Source organism: Protopterus annectens, chromosome 1.part0 (assembly GCF_019279795.1).
Source record: "Protopterus annectens isolate FY-2018-M chromosome 1.part0, PAN1.0, whole genome shotgun sequence".
NCBI classification, from domain to species: domain Eukaryota; kingdom Metazoa; phylum Chordata; order Ceratodontiformes; family Protopteridae; genus Protopterus; species Protopterus annectens.
The window spans coordinates 1278918039-1278939773 of record NC_056725.1 but is presented as its reverse complement, the minus strand read 5'-3'; the positions used below and the strand labels follow the sequence as shown (position 1 = coordinate 1278939773).

Sequence of the window (21735 nt, the reverse complement as noted above, 5' to 3'; positions counted from 1 at the left end):
AACTTCTGCTGGCCAACAAATTTACACAGAATCACTGTGGTTCTATCTTTTTAGTTATGTTATCATTGTCATCAGAGTTCCTTTGTTAGCACTTGTACATGTAGTTTAGAAAGCTGTACGTTCTACTTGCATGCTGAAATTGGTTCCAGATTGTAAATGCTGAATTGCATTGTTTGGTTTATGGGTATGGTATTGTGATGTGTGTCATCTTTTAGAGAAATCATCTGGGTGCTTTTATTTGCTTGTTGTGCTGTTTTGCTTAGGCATGTAAAACATTACAACATAAAATTTTCTGGTGTCTTCAGATTTCCCCACCCACTAAGTACTGTTCACCAGTTTAATAGTTTAATCTTGTCTGGTTAGTGTATGAATTTGCGCCCCACCTTCAGCCCTCAAGCGGAAGTTAGCATTGCTTAGCTGTCTTCTGTGAACTGACATGAAAAAAAAAAGGACATGAAAGAAGCCAAGTCCTTGTGTGTATCTATTTTTCCCGGTGCATGCACACACAGTTAGTTTATAGTAGCTGTGTGAGAACATGTTGCAAGAAAATGGAAGACAAAGCTTTGTTTTAAAGAAGGGTTCTGTAATTTAACACACACACAAAAGGGAGAGAGTGTGTCTGTCTTAAAACTGCTGCACATTCATTTGATATACAGTCCTGGACCCATTACTGTTTTCCTTGATTCTTTTACGACTGCAGTCTTTGCTTTGCCTAGTAGCAGTAGTTTAAAAGCTGAACTGGGCAAGATTATTAGTCTGACTTGAAGATCTGCCTGCTGTTTTTGATTTGCTTTGGTTTTCTCTTGAGAGTTTACAGTACTGTAGTGTGTAGCTAAGTTTTAGTTTGAAATATAAAGAAAAGATCCAAGCTTGGCATTCGAGCTGCTGCTGTCATTGTTTTTTGTTTTGATGGTCTGGTTCAACATAGACCCTTACTTTTCTTTTAAATTGCAGGCATGATCAGTCAGCTCCCAAACAGATAATGGCGGCCATTCTAGCTCTGAGACACCACCCATTCATTAACCCTTTAGGCTCTTCTTTCACCACTGATCTTGTAGGTAAAATGTGGCTACAGTAGGGGATATGCTTTTGAACAGCTAGTTGAAAATGCTGTTACGCATAGGGCAGCCTTTTTTTTAATTAAAAGCTTATGATCATGGTTTGAATATTTGTTATTTTTCAGTTTGGCCTTATAAGGCAGACTGGAAGTCTGAGGTTAGAATTATCAAAGCTGTAATAGATTTTTGTTTTGAAGGCCTGGAAAAATAGGTGGCCATTAATGTTGCTGTAGGCATTCTGGAGAACTGACAAAGAAGACTCAGATATGGGAGATGAAACATGATTCTTTTATCCTGTAGATACAGGTAAACATGATTCCTACAATATTTTGCTTTTCTATCAGTACTGTTTACTAGAATGTGAAAGAGAAACAGTGACTTGCAGAATATTGGTTCTTTCTGTAATGCATCATAGAGATATTATGTTACAGTCGTAATATATTCGTGCAGATACTGCATGGTAGTTAAATGTATATTTGTGTTTTTCCTTCTGTACTGCTGTTGCACACTGCAGTTTCAGGAAAGAAAAAATGCATTCCATTTCTCTGAACTGTTTTCACCTTTGATATTTGTGAGTGGTATGACAAGGCAGGCTACAGGAGTCTGGTAACAAGCATTTCCTGATGATATCATTCTTTAAGTTATTTTGCTATGTTTTTGTAGCTTTTTTTATGCAATTTAAGGAAAATGTAGTGAGAGTTTCCACATTTAAGCACAGTTGAACAAACCATAGGGCTCTTCTCTCTGTTTTCTGCAGCAGAGGTTTCCATAGCTTTATGTAGGGTGACCAGAACTGGCTGAAACCGGTTTGAAGCAGATTAGCTCATGAACAATGCAGTCACTGAGCTACAGTGGGATAGCTTCCTCCTTCATGGCAGCCAAAGCAGAGAAGCTTGCAGAAAGGTACCATCATCCCAAATCACTGTGATTGTACACTAGGCACACAGCACCGGTATGTGGCTAATGCAATAATAAAAAAAATTGTGTAGCTGTGCATTTTGTAGTCCTCTGGGTACTTGCAGTTCCTTCTGCTTGCAGCATGACAAACAAGCTGTAATTAACTGACACTTAATAAATTATTTTAGAGAGGAAGATGTTGTGATATATTTCTGAATTAGCTTAATGTGTTAATATTTCTGTAACAGACTTCTTATAATTTTCTTAGTTGTGTATTTGACAAAGAGCATCAGGATGGCATGTTCTTGCTGAGATATGATACTCCAGAAGTTATATAAATTTCTAGCCTTTGGTGGGTGGGCAGACTGCTTTCTTTAAAAGTTTTCCATGATAAGAATGTAAAAGATTACTTTGACTGTCATGCATTAAAAGGAAATGCTTTTAAAGGGTAGGGCAGTGCTCATTCATTCATTCATTCATCCTACAGGCCTGTTTGTTAGTTTGTTTTATCTGCTTTAGCAACAATGCCCAGATTACAGAGGGAGCAGCCTCCTGTGATTGTAACATCAGTGAAATTACAGAATGCTGTAAAATTATATATAAAGAAATTTTGGACTGAGTTTTTAAAGCAGCATGTAAAGGAAAATGGTTGCTATGATACAGGCCTGCTATGTTATAAAATTATTTATTTTGCAGATTGGTCAGCTGAACATCTGTGCAAAGAATTGCTGCCTTGCCAGTTAATTGAGGAGTCTCATATTTAGCCTTGTTTGATCCAGAGTGGACATTATAAGCCTCTATGCAGTACAGAGCTTGATCAAATACAATATGTAGACACTCGATTCAGAATTGTAAGCCCACATCCTATGCTGTGTAAAGTTACAGAAGCAGTTGTGATCTGTGAATTATGCAATCTGAGAACAACTGATTTGCCCTCATGCCTGCTGCTCAAATAATATTTTATAATGAGCAGTGTTGACACTACAGATTCACATCCATTTCATCACTTCCATTCTGAACATTGTACATAGCAGCTTCCTAACAGCTGGTGAGAAAGAAACGGATACAGCTTTTTTCTGTCTTGGCTTGGAGGGGCTCGGGTAGATTTGGGCCAAACAATAATATCCTGGAGTGCAAAGAAATCATCATGTGGGGCAGTGAGAAAGCTATCAGGAAGTGGCAACATTTAAATCACCATTTGAGGAGGACTGCTGTACCGCTTCAGAGCTTTTGGAAAAGAAAATGGTAGGTGTTTTGATTTGACCAAGTACTTCAGATTGTTTTGAGGAAGGAGGCCTTAGAAACTGCTTAAATTGTAGACGTGCAGCATGAAGAAAGGAGGCCATGTTAAGATATTGAAATAAAGAACTGTCTAAAATAACAGTACTAGCAACAGAAATGTACATTTAACCTTTTCATTTATTGTCTTTCAGAAAAGCTGTCCTTAATCCTTTTCATTTTCATTATTTTTAAAGTGCTGTGTGGCTTTTTGTCAGTGCACATTGTTAATCTGATATGAAAAAGGCCAGTACTGGTTTGATCTTCTTTGTCATGATTTTTTTTTTTTAATCTTGGTTTGCTTTTTATTTGAGAGAACTGGAAAATAACATACATTGAAAGGAAGTGTCACTGCTGTGGATAGTTAAAATGCATACATATTCATAACCCTTATTCATAAGAGTAAACATTTTGCTGCATACTATTGTTAGGGCAGCTCCACCACCAAGAATTGTTTATTGCAGCTTGCTGGATAAGTTGCAGTTGTGTGAGCATGTCTCTGTGATAATAAAATGCTAGAATCAGTCTTTTAGGTGAATTTTGTTGACTGTAGACATGACGGTGATGGTCAACATTTAATCAGCCTATGAAACTGAATGTCCTTCTTTCTCCCTTTTTATTTTGTGTGTGTGTGTGTGTGTGTGTGTGTGTGTGTGTGTGTGTGTGTGTGTGTGTGTGTGAAAGAGACTGATAAAATATTTTGTGAAGTAGTGCTTGGTTTATCATCTGTAGTGTCTGCATTTCTGAAGTGTCTTTCTGATTGCATCCAGGTCCAGGATGACAGCAGAACATGTCTGTCCTGAAGTCCTGGAATCAGTGTACAAGGTGTGAACTCTGGTTGCTGTTATGGCAGGCAGACCCATTTATACTAGTCTTCCAAGCTGCTGTGAAATTTATAAACTCCATTTAAGTGCAGAAAATTGCTTATTAAACCTTACAGCATTCAAAATATCCCCTGCTCAGTGCAGAGAGTAGTAACCAAGTTACACTATGACAGTACACTTAAGGCTTGTGAAGGTAATTTGCATTTGTGCTCTTTTTTTATTCTGTGGCTAGTCTGTTGATGGCTTGTAATTATAAAAGTAGGAGGTCCATCAGTAAGGACCATTCTTTTTCAACCACATCATTCATAGCACTGCTGACCATTAATGACCAGATCAGTAGTAGTCATTTTTTTATGTTCTGCCAGATCGGGAATGCTTGTATTTATGGACTATTTTTTCTGTTTTGAAACATGGTGTATGTACATGAGTTATTAGAATGTCTGGTCTTGAGAACACAATCTTGGATTCTACTTATCAGTTGGTTGTATCCCACCGTAGTCCCTTATTTATGTCGCTTTTTTGAAATCCACTGTCACTGTCTTTTAAAGTTGCCCATTCATTTCAAACTACAGCGTCATCATGGTAACCATATCCCACCCTCATTGTTGTCGCTGATTTTGTTTATCTCAGTTTTCAAAGGTAACTCTTCACTGCAGGTATAGAGCATTGTAAATTACTAGAATTTCAGCTATCTCTATGGCACAGAGAAAAAAAGCCCAGACTGCAGTCTAAGCTACATGGATTTTATTAGCATACCTAGTCTCTGAGAAGTTTGAAGGGAAGTTAGGAACTGAGCATTTTGATAATTTACCTACCCCTAGAAAAGGAAGTTTTTTTCCGAAAGTCTGTAAGTTCTTATTGGAATCTAAAACATAAATTGTACACAAGCATAGTTGCACATTGGGTGATGGGCTGGGCAGTGGATAGGTTGTAACAAAAAGCCCTTCATAGCTCTAAGGGCAGCACCATACCATGTCACCCTGGTCTCTCTGACCACTCTTCGCATGTCAATAAAGGATTTCCCTGCTTGAGGGGCCCCAGTTTGTAAGGGTTAAATCAGACAAGTTTCTGAGATTTTGTAATGGAAAATCGAGGGCTTTTTGACATGATTGATGACTGACAACTGTGGAGGGAACCAATAAAACTAAAAATAAAATAAAAAAATAATAATTGTAATTGTATTTGCTGGAACATTGCTGGGCAAGACATAATCTGTTTCGTACAGTGCAGAGGGTATTGAGACCTAAAATGAGTGGCACTGTCTATACTGGAGAAATATAGGCACCAGTTTACATATAACTGAACTATGGTGGCATTTCTGTAACTCCCTTCACATTAGGATGTCATATGTACAGTAAGCTTCTTCTTGTTAAAAGCAACTTCTTAATGTATATGTTGCTTTTTGAAGTTGCAGAGTATACCTATCGATCCCAAGTGTGTGTGTGTGTGTGTGTGTATCTAATATGTATTTGTATTTGTTTTTAATCTTAAGTTATTAGTTTTATATATGACATTATGCAAATCAACATGCTACTACATGTGCGCCAAGACTGAAAAATAAAAAAATTAAAGAAAAAATAGTTTTTTGCAGGGGGCAAGCCCCCAACACCCCCACTCCCCCTACTAAATATGTATAGTATCTCTGAGATCACCCGTTCTGAGAAATGTCTGATCCGTACCTCTCAACCTCTTAGAGCAAGACATCTCTACAAAGCCATAAATAATGGGAGTAAAAAGTCTGAAAAATATGCAAAATTTTTTAATATTGGTTTTACAAAGTAAAGGAACAGACTAAAAATAAAAGGCAAAAATCATTTGTTTAATTGACAAAAGCACCATTCGACAAAAGTAGAAAAATCCACATATATGTGCAATATTTGTGTGTTGTTGTTGTAGTATCTTTCGGCTTTTCCCAGTTAGGGGTCGCCACAGCGGAACTCCGGTCCACTAATGATTGGCAGTAGATTTTTATGTACCGAGTTGCCAGCCCTGACGCACAACCTTCAACAAAGGTACGCCCATTCACACATGTGTCCACACAGAAGACGCTTTAGCCGAGAATCGAACAAGACGTCTTACTGTGAGGCGACAATGCTACCGCAGCACCACCACCGCAGTTATGTGCAATATTTGTGTGTATATTCAGTTTTTTCTTTGTGTGTGTGTGTGTGTGTATGTATAATAATTATATTGTCATTTGTATAATTTATGAAGTGTATATATACTTTCAGTTCAATTCAGTTTTATTTATTTATTTACATTTTGGTTTCCTAGGTGGAACAGTGATAACAGAATGACTAATTCCAAGCTCAGCCTGGGTTACAATTATATTATAACAATGAAAAGCAGCAAACAACAAATATTGGTTGATGCGTAATAGGACAGATAGCTGTAACAACAAAAAGCAATAAACAAATATCAACAGAAGCTTAACAGAACAGGTACGTGGCTAATAGTACATGGGTATGAAAGCAAAAGAGTGGTAAAAGATGTACAAAGAAGTGGAAGCAGAGGCAAAGATTAATAGATACATGCGGTAGTATAGCTAGGGTGGGGTGAGAGGGTCAGCTGCCCCGGGCGCAAAGTGTTGGAGGGAGCGATCAGCCAGTCTGTCGCTGTTAAATGCTTACCCATTTTTAAAAGCCAGTATATAATTTTCTGTCAAACCTGAGTTCTGTGGCACTTCATGTGCGGTCTAAACTGTAGCTACTGCAGTTCAGAATGCAGTAGCGCTTGGTGTGCGGTCTAACTGTCTGTAGGAACTGCAGCAGCAGTTTGCTACAGTTTGAAAGGGGGACTTTTTTTTTTTATTTTAAAGTAAAACCTGAGCACGTAAGTGCTCTGTGCAGGGTATAAGCTGCAGCAACTGCTTGCTATATTAGGAAGCAAGCAGTTTTTTACAAGTTTAAAAAAACAGCAGCAAGGTTCAGAGATTTTATTCCATTGAAGAGCTGGGACAGGAAGGGGAGATCTGTATTTGGCTACCCTGCCAGTACAAGGAACGGACTTTTTTTTTCCCTTTTCTATTAAAAAACTGAGGCAGGATGGAGGGATTTAGGTGTGGTGTATCTGGTTGGTGTGCCAGTAGAAAGTGTGGATGTTGTTTTTCTGCTCTTCACTTGTAGAGGTGAGGGGGTGGGGCAGTACTTCATGGGACCGACACATGGTGCTGGTTCCACACTGTTTTACAGGATGCTGTTACAGATGTCAAACAACAAACTCTTGACGGAAAAACAGTGCACGTGAGCTGACAAGTGAATAATTAGTAAAGCATAGACTTAACTGAAACTGTATAGAGAGTAGGAGGTAATCAGAGATAATCAGAAAGAGGTGTCAAACTCATAAGAGCAAATTTATATTTAAATAATGTCCCCAGTTTCCTGATATTCACATTTGTGTTGATTAGTCAGGAACTGTTTGTATTTTGACATTAACTTGGGGTACCTTGTGGGGCAGGTGAGATTGTAAGGAATAGATTGCCACAGTTTAGTGGCAAGAGCAGAGAAATTGTGATCTGCAAAATGCAGTTTCATGGCAGGGGTTTGGAATGAATGCTCACCCAGCAGATAGGCTTCTGAGGCTTCAGGTTGAGATGGTTACAGTGAGTTTCACTGTGAGAAAAGATGAAGTGTCTTGATGGCTCAGTTTCAAAAGTAAGGAACGAAGTATGAGGTTAGCTGTACTTCGTTTGTATCAGGAACTGTTTTGCTTTGGCTAAAATGAGGCAGTGGTATAAATTTTGAGAGGAATTTGTAATGAAATGGCAAATTTTATTTGAAAGGTCTGCAAGGTGTTTTTATTTCAACTGGTGGCAAATAAAGTTAGGCCATATTAGAGTTAAGCAAGTGAGACATCTTTGTCTATGACACCCTGGCAGGAGCCTAGAGGCAATGTGAGATTTTTCTTTTGGCCCAGATTAAGTGGTAATTGATTTTTGGATCTCAGTTTTTAAATGTGTTCCTGATAAATGAGGGTTTGATCTACCCAATTTTGTCTCAAAAAGCGAGTTATTGTACTTTTGACTACCAATAAACAAATGCCTCAATGTATAATATTCTTGTAGTCGTGTTGAAACCTCACTGCTACTCGCATTTTAACTTCCTGTAGTGATCACTCTTCCACTTTCTTTTCTCTGTTTTTTTTTTCCTTTCAGACTTTTCATTTCTTATCTCAATGAAATCCTGAAGTCTTCCTTTGTTTTCGTTACTTCACAGAGATTTGTCATTCTTTCATTTCATGTCATCACTTTTGTTGTTCAGTTGAACTCCCACTCCTAATTCCTTACACACTTTCCATACCATAAGCCAGTTAAAGCATTTTTATTCTTATTTTCCTTTTGATATTCCATCATGCTAGAGCAAGGCAATAATAGATATATCCTCAAGTCGTATGGCGTTTCAGACCTCAGTAGTTTCTCATAGGTTCATAGGTTCATACTAGGCTATCTGCCCGAGGGCATTTACAAGCCTAGCCCATAGTTTTGTGGCTTACGCCACCCCTTTAGTATGGGGAACTATACCCATTATTTTGCTGTGCCTCTGTCGAGCAGTGACACTGAGGTAATCCCTGGGGTATATCTGCGATCTCCCATCCATTGGTCAAGATTTCTCTTGAACAAGGCCAGCGAGGTGCTCTGCCTCACATATACCGGGATTTTATTCCACAGCATAGGGAGTCTTTGGGTGATGAATCTATCCCTCCAGCACGTCCTATTAATAGCCGTGTCGAGGTTTAAGTCTCCCGCCCTTGTGGCTCTGACGGATCTAGATTTTTTGAGGTGAAGCATATTCATCAAATCTGGGTTTGACATGGCCTTGTATGTTAGGCAAAGGTCACCTCTGAGCAAGCGTGGCGACTGAATAGAGCTGGAGTTCTTTCAGTCGGGCAGCATAGGACAGATGTTTGAGACCCTTTATCCTTTTGGTGAGGAACTTCTGTGGCCTCTCCACCTGCTGCAAGTGTCGGGTCAGATACATTCCGAATGGGGCATTGTACTCAATCATTGGTCTGATGAGTGATAAGTATAGGGAGACTATGACCTCCCTTGATCTAGATGAGAATCCCTTCATGATAAGGTGGGCAATGTAGAAGGTCTTCCTAACTACTATAGCTACATGGGTGTCGAATGACAGACTACTATCAACCTGGGTCCCCAGGTCCCTGATAACTTCTTCTGTGCTCAGTGGATTGCCACCTATTTGGTAGCTAGGGGTAACCTTGTTTTTCCCGAAGGGTATGACTATGCATTTTTTGGCATTTAACTTTAGGCCGTGGCTCTGGCACCAGTTATCCGTTTCTGTGAGACCCTTCTGAAGGATATCTGTGTCAGATGTGTTTTCTACTATGGCACCCAGTTTGCAGTCATCTGCAAACTTTGTCAGCCATAACCCTCCTGTGTTTGCTTGTACTTGGAAAAGTAGATGCCAAACAAGAGTGGGCCCAGGACTGAGCCCTGTGGTACACCACTTGTGACAGGCTTTGAGTCTGACATGGCGCCAGCAACTCTGACCCTGTGGGTTCTGTCACTCAGCCAGTTTGCAACCCATCTTGTGATGTATGGGTTAACATTTAAGCTGATGAGTTTTTCAATGATACCCGAGTGGGGTATTGTATCGAAGGCCTTCGCCAGATCGAGGTAGGCTGTATGGACTGCCTTTCCCTCATCAATGGCTTTGGTGACTGTTTGAAAAAGTCAACCAAGTTTAGAAGGCATGATCTGCCTTTGACAAAGCCAAACTGGGATGGATCCAAAGTCTGCAAATTCCCTATGTCTTTATTTATGAGGTCCATTATGATCCTCTCCATGGCTTTGCAGATAAGGCTTGTCAAGCTAATGGGCGGTAATTTCCAGGGTCGGTGGAGGCACCGCCTTTGTGAAGTGGGACCACAGTTGCAGTCGCCACTCCTGGAGTGCGTATCCAGAGGTAAGACTATGATTAAACAGCTGTCCTAGCTGTGGGTTTAATTCCTCGTTGAGTTCGTGGAGCACACAGCCGGGGACACCATCAGGTCCCATGGATGCTGTGTTTTTGCTTTGGAGAGAGCAGTTCTCACTTGGGCGTTGGAGATGTTTGGGGGCTGCAATCGCTTGGTATAGATATCTCTCCTTTTGGGGAGGGGAGAAGTTTGCACTGAACCTGTCAGCCAGTATGTTGGCAATGTCTGTAGGATCAGTAATCTTCACATCATTTTAAACTAGTTCTGAGCATATCTGGGAGTTTCCTCCCAGGTTTCTAACATAGCTAAAGAAGGCCTTATGATTGTCTTTTGAGTCTTTAGCTATTTTTCTCTCAAAATTTGCTTTGGTTGATTTTATGAGAGCTCTTAGTTTTTTACTTATAGTGATCAAGGGTGTCTTACCTTTTAAGGATTTTGCTCTATCTTGTAGTAGCTTCCTCCTTTTGTTGTAGAGTTTGTTTATGGCTGGGGTCCACCAGACTGGACGCTTGCCTTTGGTACAAAGAGTCTTTGTTTTGCTTGGGATTGCCTTATCCATGCAGTCCTGCAGGTGCTGGTAGAAGGCATTTGTAAGTGATTCAGCTGCTTGAGTACTGTTTTCCGCTGGCTCGGGGCCTTAAAGGAGACCACACTAGTCTTTAGAAGTGTGAAGTCGGCTTTCGAGAAGTTCTTTACTGTGGTCTTTTTTATTTCAGGTGGGGGTGGGATGAGGACCTCCAGCGAGATTAGTTTGTGATCTGATCTCACCAGTGAGGGGTATACTTCCGGTGTTGAACATTGTGCTCCCATGTTCGTGATGATGAGATCAAGTATGTTTTCTCCTCTTGTGGGGATGGTGACTAGTTGTTCCATGGCATTTGAGTTTATGAATTCCAGGAACTTTTGGGCTAGGGTGTTTGGGCTTGAGTAGTGTTCCCAGTCTATGCTTTGGTAATCTTCGCAGATTTCAGGATCATTTGCATTATTCCTGTAACCTCTTCTGCATAATTCTGGTATCCTCCATGTTCACCTTTTTAAACACTATCTGTTCATAGATATAACTTATTGGTTAAATATGGCCTTTGAAGGTTTAGATTGCTGATCATTGACTACATCCTTCCGTAGTCACTTTCGCTAAGCAGTTTTCCTGGATTTTTTGAAGAAGAGTCTTTTAACTTTTCATAGCTTTGGTTTCCTTATTTTCATTTACAGATTCATATACTCCAATGCTAGAGATTTTGTCTTCACTAGTTAGGCTTTCCATTTGAACTTTAACAAACAAGCAAAACTATTAGGTGCAGGTTCTTCTTTTATCAAGGTCAGCCAGGATTACTCCATGGTTATGTAACTTATATACTATGTATATGTAGACTGGCAGATCAAACCTAGGGTTACATGATGAAAAACATTAACAGCTCATTGTCTTAATCTTCTGTAGTACACTGGGTATTGATTAATCCTTTGTAACCACATATACTGAAAGAAGTTTTGTCACAATCATATATGAAGGAGCAAATGTCAAGGATGTCCTCTTCAATGGTCTCTTGGTTAGTTTCATCTACTCTGTCAATTGCAACTCAGCAGAATTTGAAGGATCTTGTTCTTTGAGATGTCCATGTGTCCATTCTGATGAAGGAAAAGATGTAATGTGCTGGATTAGCAAGCATTCTTATTCGTAAATATCACACTTTTTTAATGTTTACAAGTTGCTTGCCTTTGTCTGCAGAAGGTATTGTGTTTTTATATAACTAGTAAGCAATCAGAGTGTCTGTGGCTGTCGTACTACAACCTAAGACTGATTGGCATTGTCTTTGTTTTTTTGGGGAAGGACTTGATGTGGAAAACTGCCTAGTCAACATTCCAGTTGTTACACTTGAAGATGTCATACAGAGAAACTTCTCGCCTGTGGTCTACTTTATTAATAGAAAGATGGTAGCCTTTGAAAGCTCCACATGGAGGGTGATCAGCTGGACGGTAGATCACATTGTTCCAAGCATAGGTTATAGCACTGCCATAAAGATATACTCTCACAGGGTAGTTCATTGTCTGTCCTTTCAAAAGTTAAGGCAGGTTTTAAACTGACCCCCTGATCTCTGCAGATGCTGATCTCATCATCTGCTTTTGAGGTCTCAATCCCCTACCAGTCTTCTGTTTTTGCAGAAGACAAGAACAAGGATGTGTACTTCTGCCTCTCACCTCGAAGTGTTATTTTCTGAGGGTCTGGCTTCCTCCACCATCTGATTAATCAGTGGGAGCTCAAGGCCAAATAACCTGATCCCAGGGTTCAGCCTATAGAGGCACACAGCCAGATATAAATAAAACTTGAGGTCAGGACTTCTCCTTTTGGGACATTTCCTCAGGCCTCATCTGAGGAGATTGCATCAGGTATCCCATGCTAGAGCTTATGTCTCAGGGCTTGGACAGAAAACAAATATTTAACTTCTAGTGGCAACTAGAGTCATGGGTGTGGGAATGCATACTTGGAGAACACATTTTTAAACATATTTTTAATTTATTTGAAATAGGACATCTTGACCCAGGGACCCTTTTTCAGTTAAAACCTGTACAAAAGTAGTTCAAGACATAGAGTGGAACTAGTACAGGGTAACAGCCTTTGGGAACATTATAACCAGTCCCTGGAGAAATAGGCTTCCCTCATCCCCTGCACCAGAAAGGAACTCTTTTGGTGGGACTTCCTGTGGCATCCTTAACCTTGGGCCTCCACTTACCATTCTAGACCCAAGCCAAGCACTGGTTACTAATGCCTTGGATTATGCATTGTGGTCATACTCTGTAAAGATTTCTCTGAGTTCAGGGCAGGTAGCCCAAGTATACAAATGACAGTTGTATGTCTTCTAGGCCTTCAGGTCTACACTTCTACTAAGGACTTTTCAGAAGTGGAGATAATACAATTTAAACATGGTAAATCAGCAAGAAGTGGTTCACTGTCCTTTCTCCTTAGTGCAGGTGGCCATGCAACTTTAGGATATGGCCACAGCCTGGACTTCACCTGTAACCAAAAACACTGTGGCACACTGTCAGAGTAGGCTCATGGGACAGTAAATTCTTCTTCAAATGGCAAAGAAGTGGAGTGCTACAAAGACAGGATCGGTCTGCATGTCCAGACAGTAACCCACCTAGTATGTTCTGCTTTCTGAATCCCTCCCTGTAGACAGTGAAATTAGGGGCTTCTGTGTGTTTCCCATCCTACTCATTCCAAACGTCCTTATGATGGCAAGGCTTATTCTCATGACCCTGCACTGACCAGGACATGTACGGTTCTCTCAACTAGTCCACATACGCCTAGAACACCTGATAACCCTGTCTGTCCTTTGTCCTGGAAATACTTTGTATTAGTAGCCTTCACTTCTGTTGGGGGGACCTCAGAACTTCAGGCCTTGATCATTTCTGTCAGGAGGATCTCAGAACTTGATAAATATGGGGCTGAACACATTTTTCCACAAGGACTGGGTGGTACTTGGGAGAAATCATTCTCATGTGCTTAGGTTCCTTGAATCAATCAGTTTAGCTCACTGTCTTTCAGTCCAGTCCACAGGTGTAAGGCAAGAGGATTCTATACAATATGGATATTTGCAAACAGCTGAGATATATACAGACACTGACACTACTAGGACTTAAGACTCTTCAGTTAATATTTTTTCTCTCCCATGCCAAGATGCAGAGTAGAGCAGTGCCCAGATAGACTTTGTCATAGTGTTTAACAATTTGCATTTCCTGCTGTTATGACCACCACGATAAATGTATTTATTTTTTTTTTACTTTGTTTTGTGTTTACTGTGAAAGTCTGACTGATCAGAATGTCCTATGTCCATCTCGCCTTCCTTCTTTCTGGTTCTCGGCCACTTCTAAAGCTCGAAGAGTCCTTACTGGCTCAAGGCTAACTCCTTATCCCAGCATGCTTAGCGGTAGCTACCCAGATCTCGTTTACCGCTTGCAGCATCGAGATAGTCTTCTGTTGGCTCAGGCTAAGTAGTGAATTTTTGTATCAATATTTGTTATTGTTTAAGGCTAATTTCCTTTAGAATTTAGTGTTTTCTCTTCTTTATCACCCCTGTCCTCGTTGCTGTTTTTGCTGCTGTTAGGCTGTTGTTTTCTATCAGCCTTTTCCTTTGTGTTGTCGGCAGCCCGCTTTTATTGAGGTTTGTTCTCTTGTCCTATTTTCCCTCCTTGCTACCTAGGGAGAAGCCGTTTTAGTTAGAGGCCTTCTCCCTTTGGGAGCAGTAGGCGTTTAACTTAGAGGCTACCCCTCCTCTTCTGCCCCTCTTGTTTCTTCTTCTTCTTCATCAAAAAAACCTTTTTCCAGTTATTAGTCTTTTTTTGTTTTGTGGTGTTTATAATGTCCAAAGACATTCCTAAGCAGTCAGGATTTAAAAAAGTGCGACTTGTGTTGCCAAAAAATGCCCCTTACGGACGGGCATACAAGTTGTGTGTATTGTTTAGGTGCGGTCCACCTTCAGGATTCGTCCTCTGTTTGCCATGCTTTTAGTGCATGTGTTTTGCAGGAGAGGCACAACAAACTTATTTTGAGAGGGTTATTGAAACCTCAGGTTGAAGTAGCATCAGATACTCAGCCCGCTAAAAAATCCGATGACAAACTGTCATCTTCATCTGTTCCATCTTTGGTGCCAACAAAGTCAGAATCAAACTCCTTTGAACCTTCAGAGCAGATTGTTGGCTCCAAAAAGTCCTTGTCTCCGGCGGCTCCATCTGTGGCTTCAGAGCCGTCCCGGACTCAAAAGAGATCGAGATCTCCTTTGTTGGACCCAGTGAGATTTGTCCATCAGTCTCCACTTTTGCAGTCAATGACAGGTAGTCACTGGTCCTCTGCCCACTCCTCTCGATCATCCAGGAGTTTATCAGATGATGATGTGGAGAGAGTGGTGAAGAGGCTTCTCAAGACACGGGTATTTGCTCAATTGTTGTTTGGCCCAGACCAGAAGAAAGTGGCGGCGTTGTCCGATCCAGTACCTGTCTCTATTCCGCCTCTGACTGCGTCCAATTCGGAGCAGGAGTGCATGGAAATAGTAGTGGTGGAACCGTTGATTCCGACAACCCTTGCCTTGTTGGTTCCGACATCCACTCCAACCTTCTCGATAGTCTGCACTGTCGAGGGGTCTGGGTGCCGAGACTCTCTAGTCGGCTCCTAGGGGGAAGTGGCATCGGACCCTTGTCCAACCCGGCTCTCCCCCTCAGAGCCTCGGCACAGGTGAGTTCGGCCCCCACATCTGCCTTGGAACCATCGCCTTTGGTGCGGAGGAGGTTTCCAGGCTCCTCGGAGCCAGAGCCTCCCTCCGTTCTGGACCGCGGTGCCCTTGAGGTGATGAGGAGTGTGCTGTCTACCGAGACAGCTCCACCCTCGGCTCCATTGGCTCCGTCCCCATCGATACCGGTGTCTACCTCGGATCTTTCTCACCATCCCAGGTGTAGGGAACCAATGCCCCAGGATGCCCCACAGGGTGATCCCTTTTCTTCCAAGACCTCTCCTGAGCATGCCTCAGAGGAGGTTCCCAGGAAGAAGAAATGTAAGAAGCAGCATGTGGATTCCCCTGAGTCCATCACTTCTGACACAAACTTGGATGACTCGGAAGGGTCCCCATGGTCCTTCTCTGAAGATGTGTCATTCTCGGACATCCTTGAGATCCTTAGGCAGAGGGGAAACTGGAAGTCCCTTGCCCCTTCTGAGGACGAGTCCGTCTAGCTGGACACGTTTGGTTCCTGACCCTCCTCCTCCTGGGTGTCTCCGCCTTTCGATCCACTTTTGTCTTTAGTGAGTCGAAAGGCATGGAGTGCTCCAGAAACCATGGAGCCCATTCTGAGAAGGCCTAACAAGTTCATGACTGCACTAGAGGACAGGACTTTTCTCTCTAAAGGAGTGCCAGTTGATGCTATGTTGGTGTTAGCAGCCACCAAGAAGGAACTCGCAGTGACTTCCTCTTCTGTCCAGCCACCAAACAAGGAGTCTAGAGCCATGGATAGATATGGGAAGAGTGTTTTCTCTTCAGCGGCCTTTACTCTTCGGTCGCTAAACTATTTGACGCATTTCACAATACTTCATAGTTCTCCTTAAAGAGCTGAGAGATACCCCCCAAGATCCTTCAGCTGAGGGAATGGCTTTCAAGTCGGCTAACCAGCTAGTGACCCTAACCTCCATTGTTAACTCCTCCATGCGCCTGATTTGTTACGCAGAAGATGGAGCGAGTAGGGCTGCAGGCACAGGAATGGCTCTTCGCAGACACTCCTGGATGCGCCTTTGTAATTTGCAGAGCCTTTTAAGTCCTCCTTCACAAATGCCCCCTTTAACGGCTTGGCCTTGTTCGGGCCACAAGTTCGAGAGACTCTTACCAGGAGTGAACGAGATGGCAAAACTCTCTGCTGTAGGGGTCCATTTTTCCACTCCATCCCAGCCTTACCCCAAAGGCCAAAAGAGTGGCAAAATGTGGTTCCGTAAATCCCAGGGAGCTTCGCCGGATACTCGTGGAGATAATTTCCCCAGGGGCAGAGGGGGAAATAATAATGGGAGACGCTGACCTCATGGCAAGGGGGTTCTGGAACAGGGCAACAGGGATACATTCTCCACCAGGTCCTTTCAGAATCCCTGAAGGGTTGCCCGGCTGCTCACCTCTGGAGGCAGTCGGGGATAGAATATCACTGTACCCAAGAGCCTGACAAGATATAACAGAAGACATGTGGGTACGGTGCATAATATCCAGGGGTTATAAAATTCTCTTCTCTCAAACACCTCCAAGAAGTCAAAAACCATCATTCCCAGATGTTCCACCCAGTCTTCGGGATTAAGCAGCCTTAGAAGTAAAACTTTTGCTGCAAAAAAGAGCCATTCAGGAAGTCCCCGCAGACCAGATCGAATCCAGAACTTACTCAAGGTTCTCTTTAGTTCTGAAAAAGGCAGGGGAACTGGAGACCAATTCTGGATCTCAACAAATTAAACGGGTCAGTAGAGAAGACCAGGTTTCATATGGTGACACTGCAGTCCATTCTACCCTTTTTGGGTCAGGACAATTGGATGTGCTCTATCGATCTTCAGGACGCGTACTACCATATAAAAATGGAGAGGCAGTTCAGGAGACATTTACACTTCGGCTGGGAGCCAGTCATTACCAGTTCAGAGCTCTGCCCTTTGGTCTCACCACAGCCTTCAGGGTGTTCACCAAATGCATGGCAGTAGTGACTGCTCACCTGAGTCATTTGGGATTCCAGGTGTTTTCCTTATCTAGACGACTAGCTCCTCACTACCACCACCGAGCATCATCTCTTAAGGGCCAGAAACCACACAATTCACACTTGTGCACATCTAGGAATCACAATAAATTACGAAAAATCTGCCTTGTTGCCCTCTCAGTGTATTACTTTCATAGGCGCTTAACTAAGTACAAGAGACATGATAGCCAGGCTCCCACAAGAAAGGGTGCTTGCCATTCATCATCAGGTCTCCCTTCTCTTGTCAAAGTAGTTTCAGCCACGGTTAGTCCTAAAGGTCTTGGCGTTGATGGCGGCTGCCATTACTCATTACCTTATGAGGATTTTGCAGTGGCTCCTCTTCACTCAGTGGTCATATCAGGATCTACCAATGTCACACATGATCTTAATCACAGATGCTTGCAAGAAAGATCTACAGTGGTGGCTTCATTCCCCCCAGTCACTCTAGGCAGACCCTTTGTAGCCCCTCGTCCAGTAGCCACAGTGACCATGGGCGCTTCCCAGATAGGGTGGGGGGGGCATTATCTGGGACAGACAGTCCAAGGAACTTGGCAACCTCATGAATACCATTTGCATATCAATGTCCTGGAGATGAGAGCGGTGTTATTAGCATTGCAAGCACTTCAAAACTCTCTTCCTTTGGGCCATGTAGCAATTCAGATGGACAACATGTCAGTAGTGTGGTACATCAACAAGCAGGGCGGAACCAAATCTTACCCCTTGTGTCGAGAAGCCCTTCGAGTATAGCAATGGGCGATTTCCTCTCAGCATTTTCTGGTTGCAGCGCACATCCTGGGGAAGTCCAACGTGATAGCGGACAAGCTCAGCAGGGAAATTCTCATGCCTCACAAGTGGTCTCTGAAACAAGATGTGGCGGATATGATCTTCTGCAGATGGGGCCAGCCATGCTGCGATCTTTTCACCTCACAGCTAAACAACAAATGCAACAGCTACTTTGCCATAGTTCCTCCACCGGGACAGTCACCCAGAGATGCACTTATCCACGATTGGCCCTCCAGGATTCTTTATGCCTTTACTCTAATTCCAAAAGTTCTTCAGAAAGCAAAGTTGTTGAGTCACAAGCTGATCCTCATTGCCCCTTACTGGCCTCGTCAGATCTGGTTTCCGTTCCTTTGGCATTACCTGCAAGAGGAGCCTTTTATTCGGGACCCGGTTCCAGATCTCCTGACACATCAGTCGGGTGCTCTTCATCCCTCCATTCAAACTGTCAAGCTGACAGCTTGGTTTCTCCACTTCCAGGCTTCCGGATATCTCACCTATGGTCTAACATATTCTAGTCTCTTCTCACAAACCAACTACTAGAAAACTTTACACTACTAAATGGAAGAGGTTCTCTTTCTGGGCACAACAAAATGACATTGATCCCTTTACAGCATCAATTTCAAAAATGTTAGACTTCCTGGCCGAAACCTTTGAGAAAGGAGCAGCAACTGCTATGATTCGAGTTCAACTGGCTGCTATTTCCAATTTTCATGTGGGTATTATGGGTTCTAATGTCATGTCCCACAAGCTATGTAGAGACTTTTTAAAAGGTGCTACTCTATTAAGGCCTTCTTTCCAAGAATCTCTCCATCCTTGGGATTTAAATTTAGTGCTAACAGCTCTAATTCTCCCTCCCTTTGAACCACCCGCTTCTTGTCCTCCTAAATTCTTATCATGGAAGACCCTTTTCCTGATTGCAATTACATCAGCTAGATGGGTTTCCGAGTTACAGGCACTTTCCATCCGCCCTCCTTATATGATTTTTCAGAAGGATAGAGTATCTCTAAGAACAAATCCTTCCTTCTTACCAGAAGTCTGTTCAGAGTATAATTTGAATGAGTCCATTGAACTCCCTGTATTCTTTCCAAATTATGGCAACAAGGCAGAGTATAAGCTACATCAATTGGATGTCCACAGGCAGTTACGATTTTATCTTCAAAGAACCAAGGACATCAGAAAATCAGATCAGCTGTTTCTATTCTCACAGAGTAAGCAAGGCTCACCAGTTTCCAAAGTGACCTTGTCGAAATGGCTGTCCGATACTATCACTTATGCTTATGAGTCTCGGAAAGTGTCTGTCCTGGGAAAGGTAAGGGGACACTCTACTAGGTCCTTGGCTACCTCCATAGCTTTTCAAGCCAAGCTTCCATTAGATACTGTTTGTGCAACAGCAACATGGGCTACTTCCCATACCTTCATTAATCTTTACAAAGTAGACATGGCCTCTCAGAACAGGGCATCTTTTGGTTCCACGGTTCTGAAGTCTCTTTTTCAGTGGGCCACCCAGGATTTAGGTTCTGGGGATGCTGTCCCAACCAGAAAAAAGGAAGGTGAGATGGACAACATAACATAAAGAAGTTATGTTCTTGCCATAATGTTCCATGTTTGTTGTCCTGTATCTCACCTTCCTTCCTGCGTCCCTCTCTCCTTCCCCTATCCTGGATGATTGAGAGGAATTTCCTTTTTTGGCTGAGTTTCCTTTGCTTTTCAACTATTGGTATAGTCCTTGTCACCTTTGTTGTTCTGTTGTTTTAGTACAAGGAAGCAGTATTGTTTAGTTACCTCCTTTATTTGGTAATTTATAGATGTTCATCGTGTTACACTGTTGCAGTCATTACACTTGGGTTATCCTGCCATCAGGCGGTCCCGCAGTCGGCCAGAGTTCCAAAGTCTTGGTCTGACGTCGGTTGCTGTCGCTTCTTCCCTGGCGTAAGTGCACCAGGGGTATATAAGATGCATCCGACGCCATTTTCTTCAGTCTTTCTTGCTGCGCGGTGCCCGAAGCAAAAGCAGTTTGCAAGTGCCGGTTGGCCAACTCCTGAGATTTTCGAAGTCGAATTTCAGATCCGAAGTCTTCAATAAAGCTAAGTACCCTGTTGGGGAAACTTTTTTCTTGCCTTAGACTGATGTCAGAAAAAGTTAATTATTGTATTTCTTGTGGGAAGCAAATACCTCATAAGGACTTCCACTGTTACTGTATTCCATGCCTAGGCCCTGATCACGACGTCACTAGTTGTCGGTTTTCTGCTAGATTTAACAAACGCACTATAAAACGATGTTTTGATTTTGCTTTGCACTACTTTGGCCGAAGGTTCAATTATACAATGCTGTCGGAGCAACCGATGACCGCAATTCATAAAAAACATAAAGACAGGCATCCGAGGTCCAAAACTGACGACGAAGCCTCTTCTAGGCCAGTCGCCGGTTCTCAGTGAGGTGCTTTCGCAGCCCCTGAAACCCGCCACCTCAGAGCCACAGGCCGCCTCCAACTCCAACAAGGAGACAACTAGGCCTCTGGAAACTCAAGGTATTGGGCCTATGGAAACTAATCCCTCGGATGGGTCTGGAGCCGCTGAGCAGGCATCGGCTTCTGAGGGTGTTTTCAGACCTTCACAACTTAACCATTAAAGCAACAGCCAAGACAAAAACACCATTAAAGACAAAGAAGCAAGTACAGCATTCTCCAGTGCAGTCCTCCATGCCTAAGAAACAGATGCTCAAAATGGCCAAAGACCTCATTACTCTAATCAGGGGTGTTCCCATCCCTCTCCTGAGAAAAGGCCTAGGCAGGAATACAGACTATGATTCCTCTGATCAGGTTTCCATTTCCTCTGATTCCTCTTCAGACCAGGGATACTCTCTTCCCCCCTATGAGGACTCTGATGCTGAAGAATCTATCCCTTCAGCCTCTCCTCCTGAGGATTACTCTTTTGGGGAAACTTTACATACCATGAGGGAGCATTTCCATTGGGAAAGTCAGGATTATTCAGAATCCAAGAAAAGACTCAGGGATTTCCTTTTATTGCCTCAGTACAGGCCCCTTGCTATTCCACCTGTGTTAGATATTGTGGATGATGTGTTATCTGAATCCAGCTTATCTCCTGATTCTTTGCCCCCTGCACCAGCCAAGCCAGATAGGTATTACAGAGTCCCTGACTCTCACAAGTTTCTTTATAAAAACACTTCTGCTGACCCAGAAACCATTTCCCAGGGTCCCAAAGGGGTTAAGGCTTCCATTGCAAAAAATCCAGTCCCCTCTGACAGAGATTCTAGAGCATTGGATAGATGGGGGAAGAAAGTTTACACTTCTGCAACTTTAGCAGTAAGGGCTTTAAACTGCCAGTTTCACATGCTTAAGTACCAACAATATTTAATGGCTCAGTTAAAACAGAAAATGCTTACAAGCTCAGAAGCTCCTGACTATAAAGAAGTGCAGGATTTATTGCATGCAGTTGAACAGGTGGGAAAACATACTCTGCAATGTGGTTTTGATTCTTTAGAGGCCTCTTGTAGAGCCGCAGTTACAGGTTCTATGATTCGAAGACATGCTTGGTTAAAAGAACAGAATTTACCTGATCATGTTAAGGCAAAATTATTGGATGCTGCTTTACAGCATGATATCTTGTTTGGTGTTAAGGCAGAAGAGGTGTTAAAGAGAATGGAGGACAAAGCTAAATCTATGCACAGTCAAAGATTTCTTACAGGTACAGCCACCTCGATTT

General features: G+C 42.5%; 1 protein-coding gene across 2 annotated transcripts in view; it reads left to right on the top strand.

Annotated features, from left to right (window-relative positions):
- Positions 1–976: 976 nt before the first annotated feature.
- Positions 977–21735, top strand: part of ZNF532 (zinc finger protein 532) — a 700664-nt gene continuing 679905 nt past the window's right edge. The window contains exons 1-2 of one of the 2 annotated variants that reach the window (XM_044066159.1): positions 977–1364; positions 2652–3200. The gene's annotated coding sequence lies outside the window, so the exon portion shown is untranslated. Of the gene's footprint in view, positions 1365–1827; positions 2011–2651; positions 3201–21735 lie in introns of those variants that run through there. The other variant, XM_044066160.1, reaches the window with a different exon arrangement.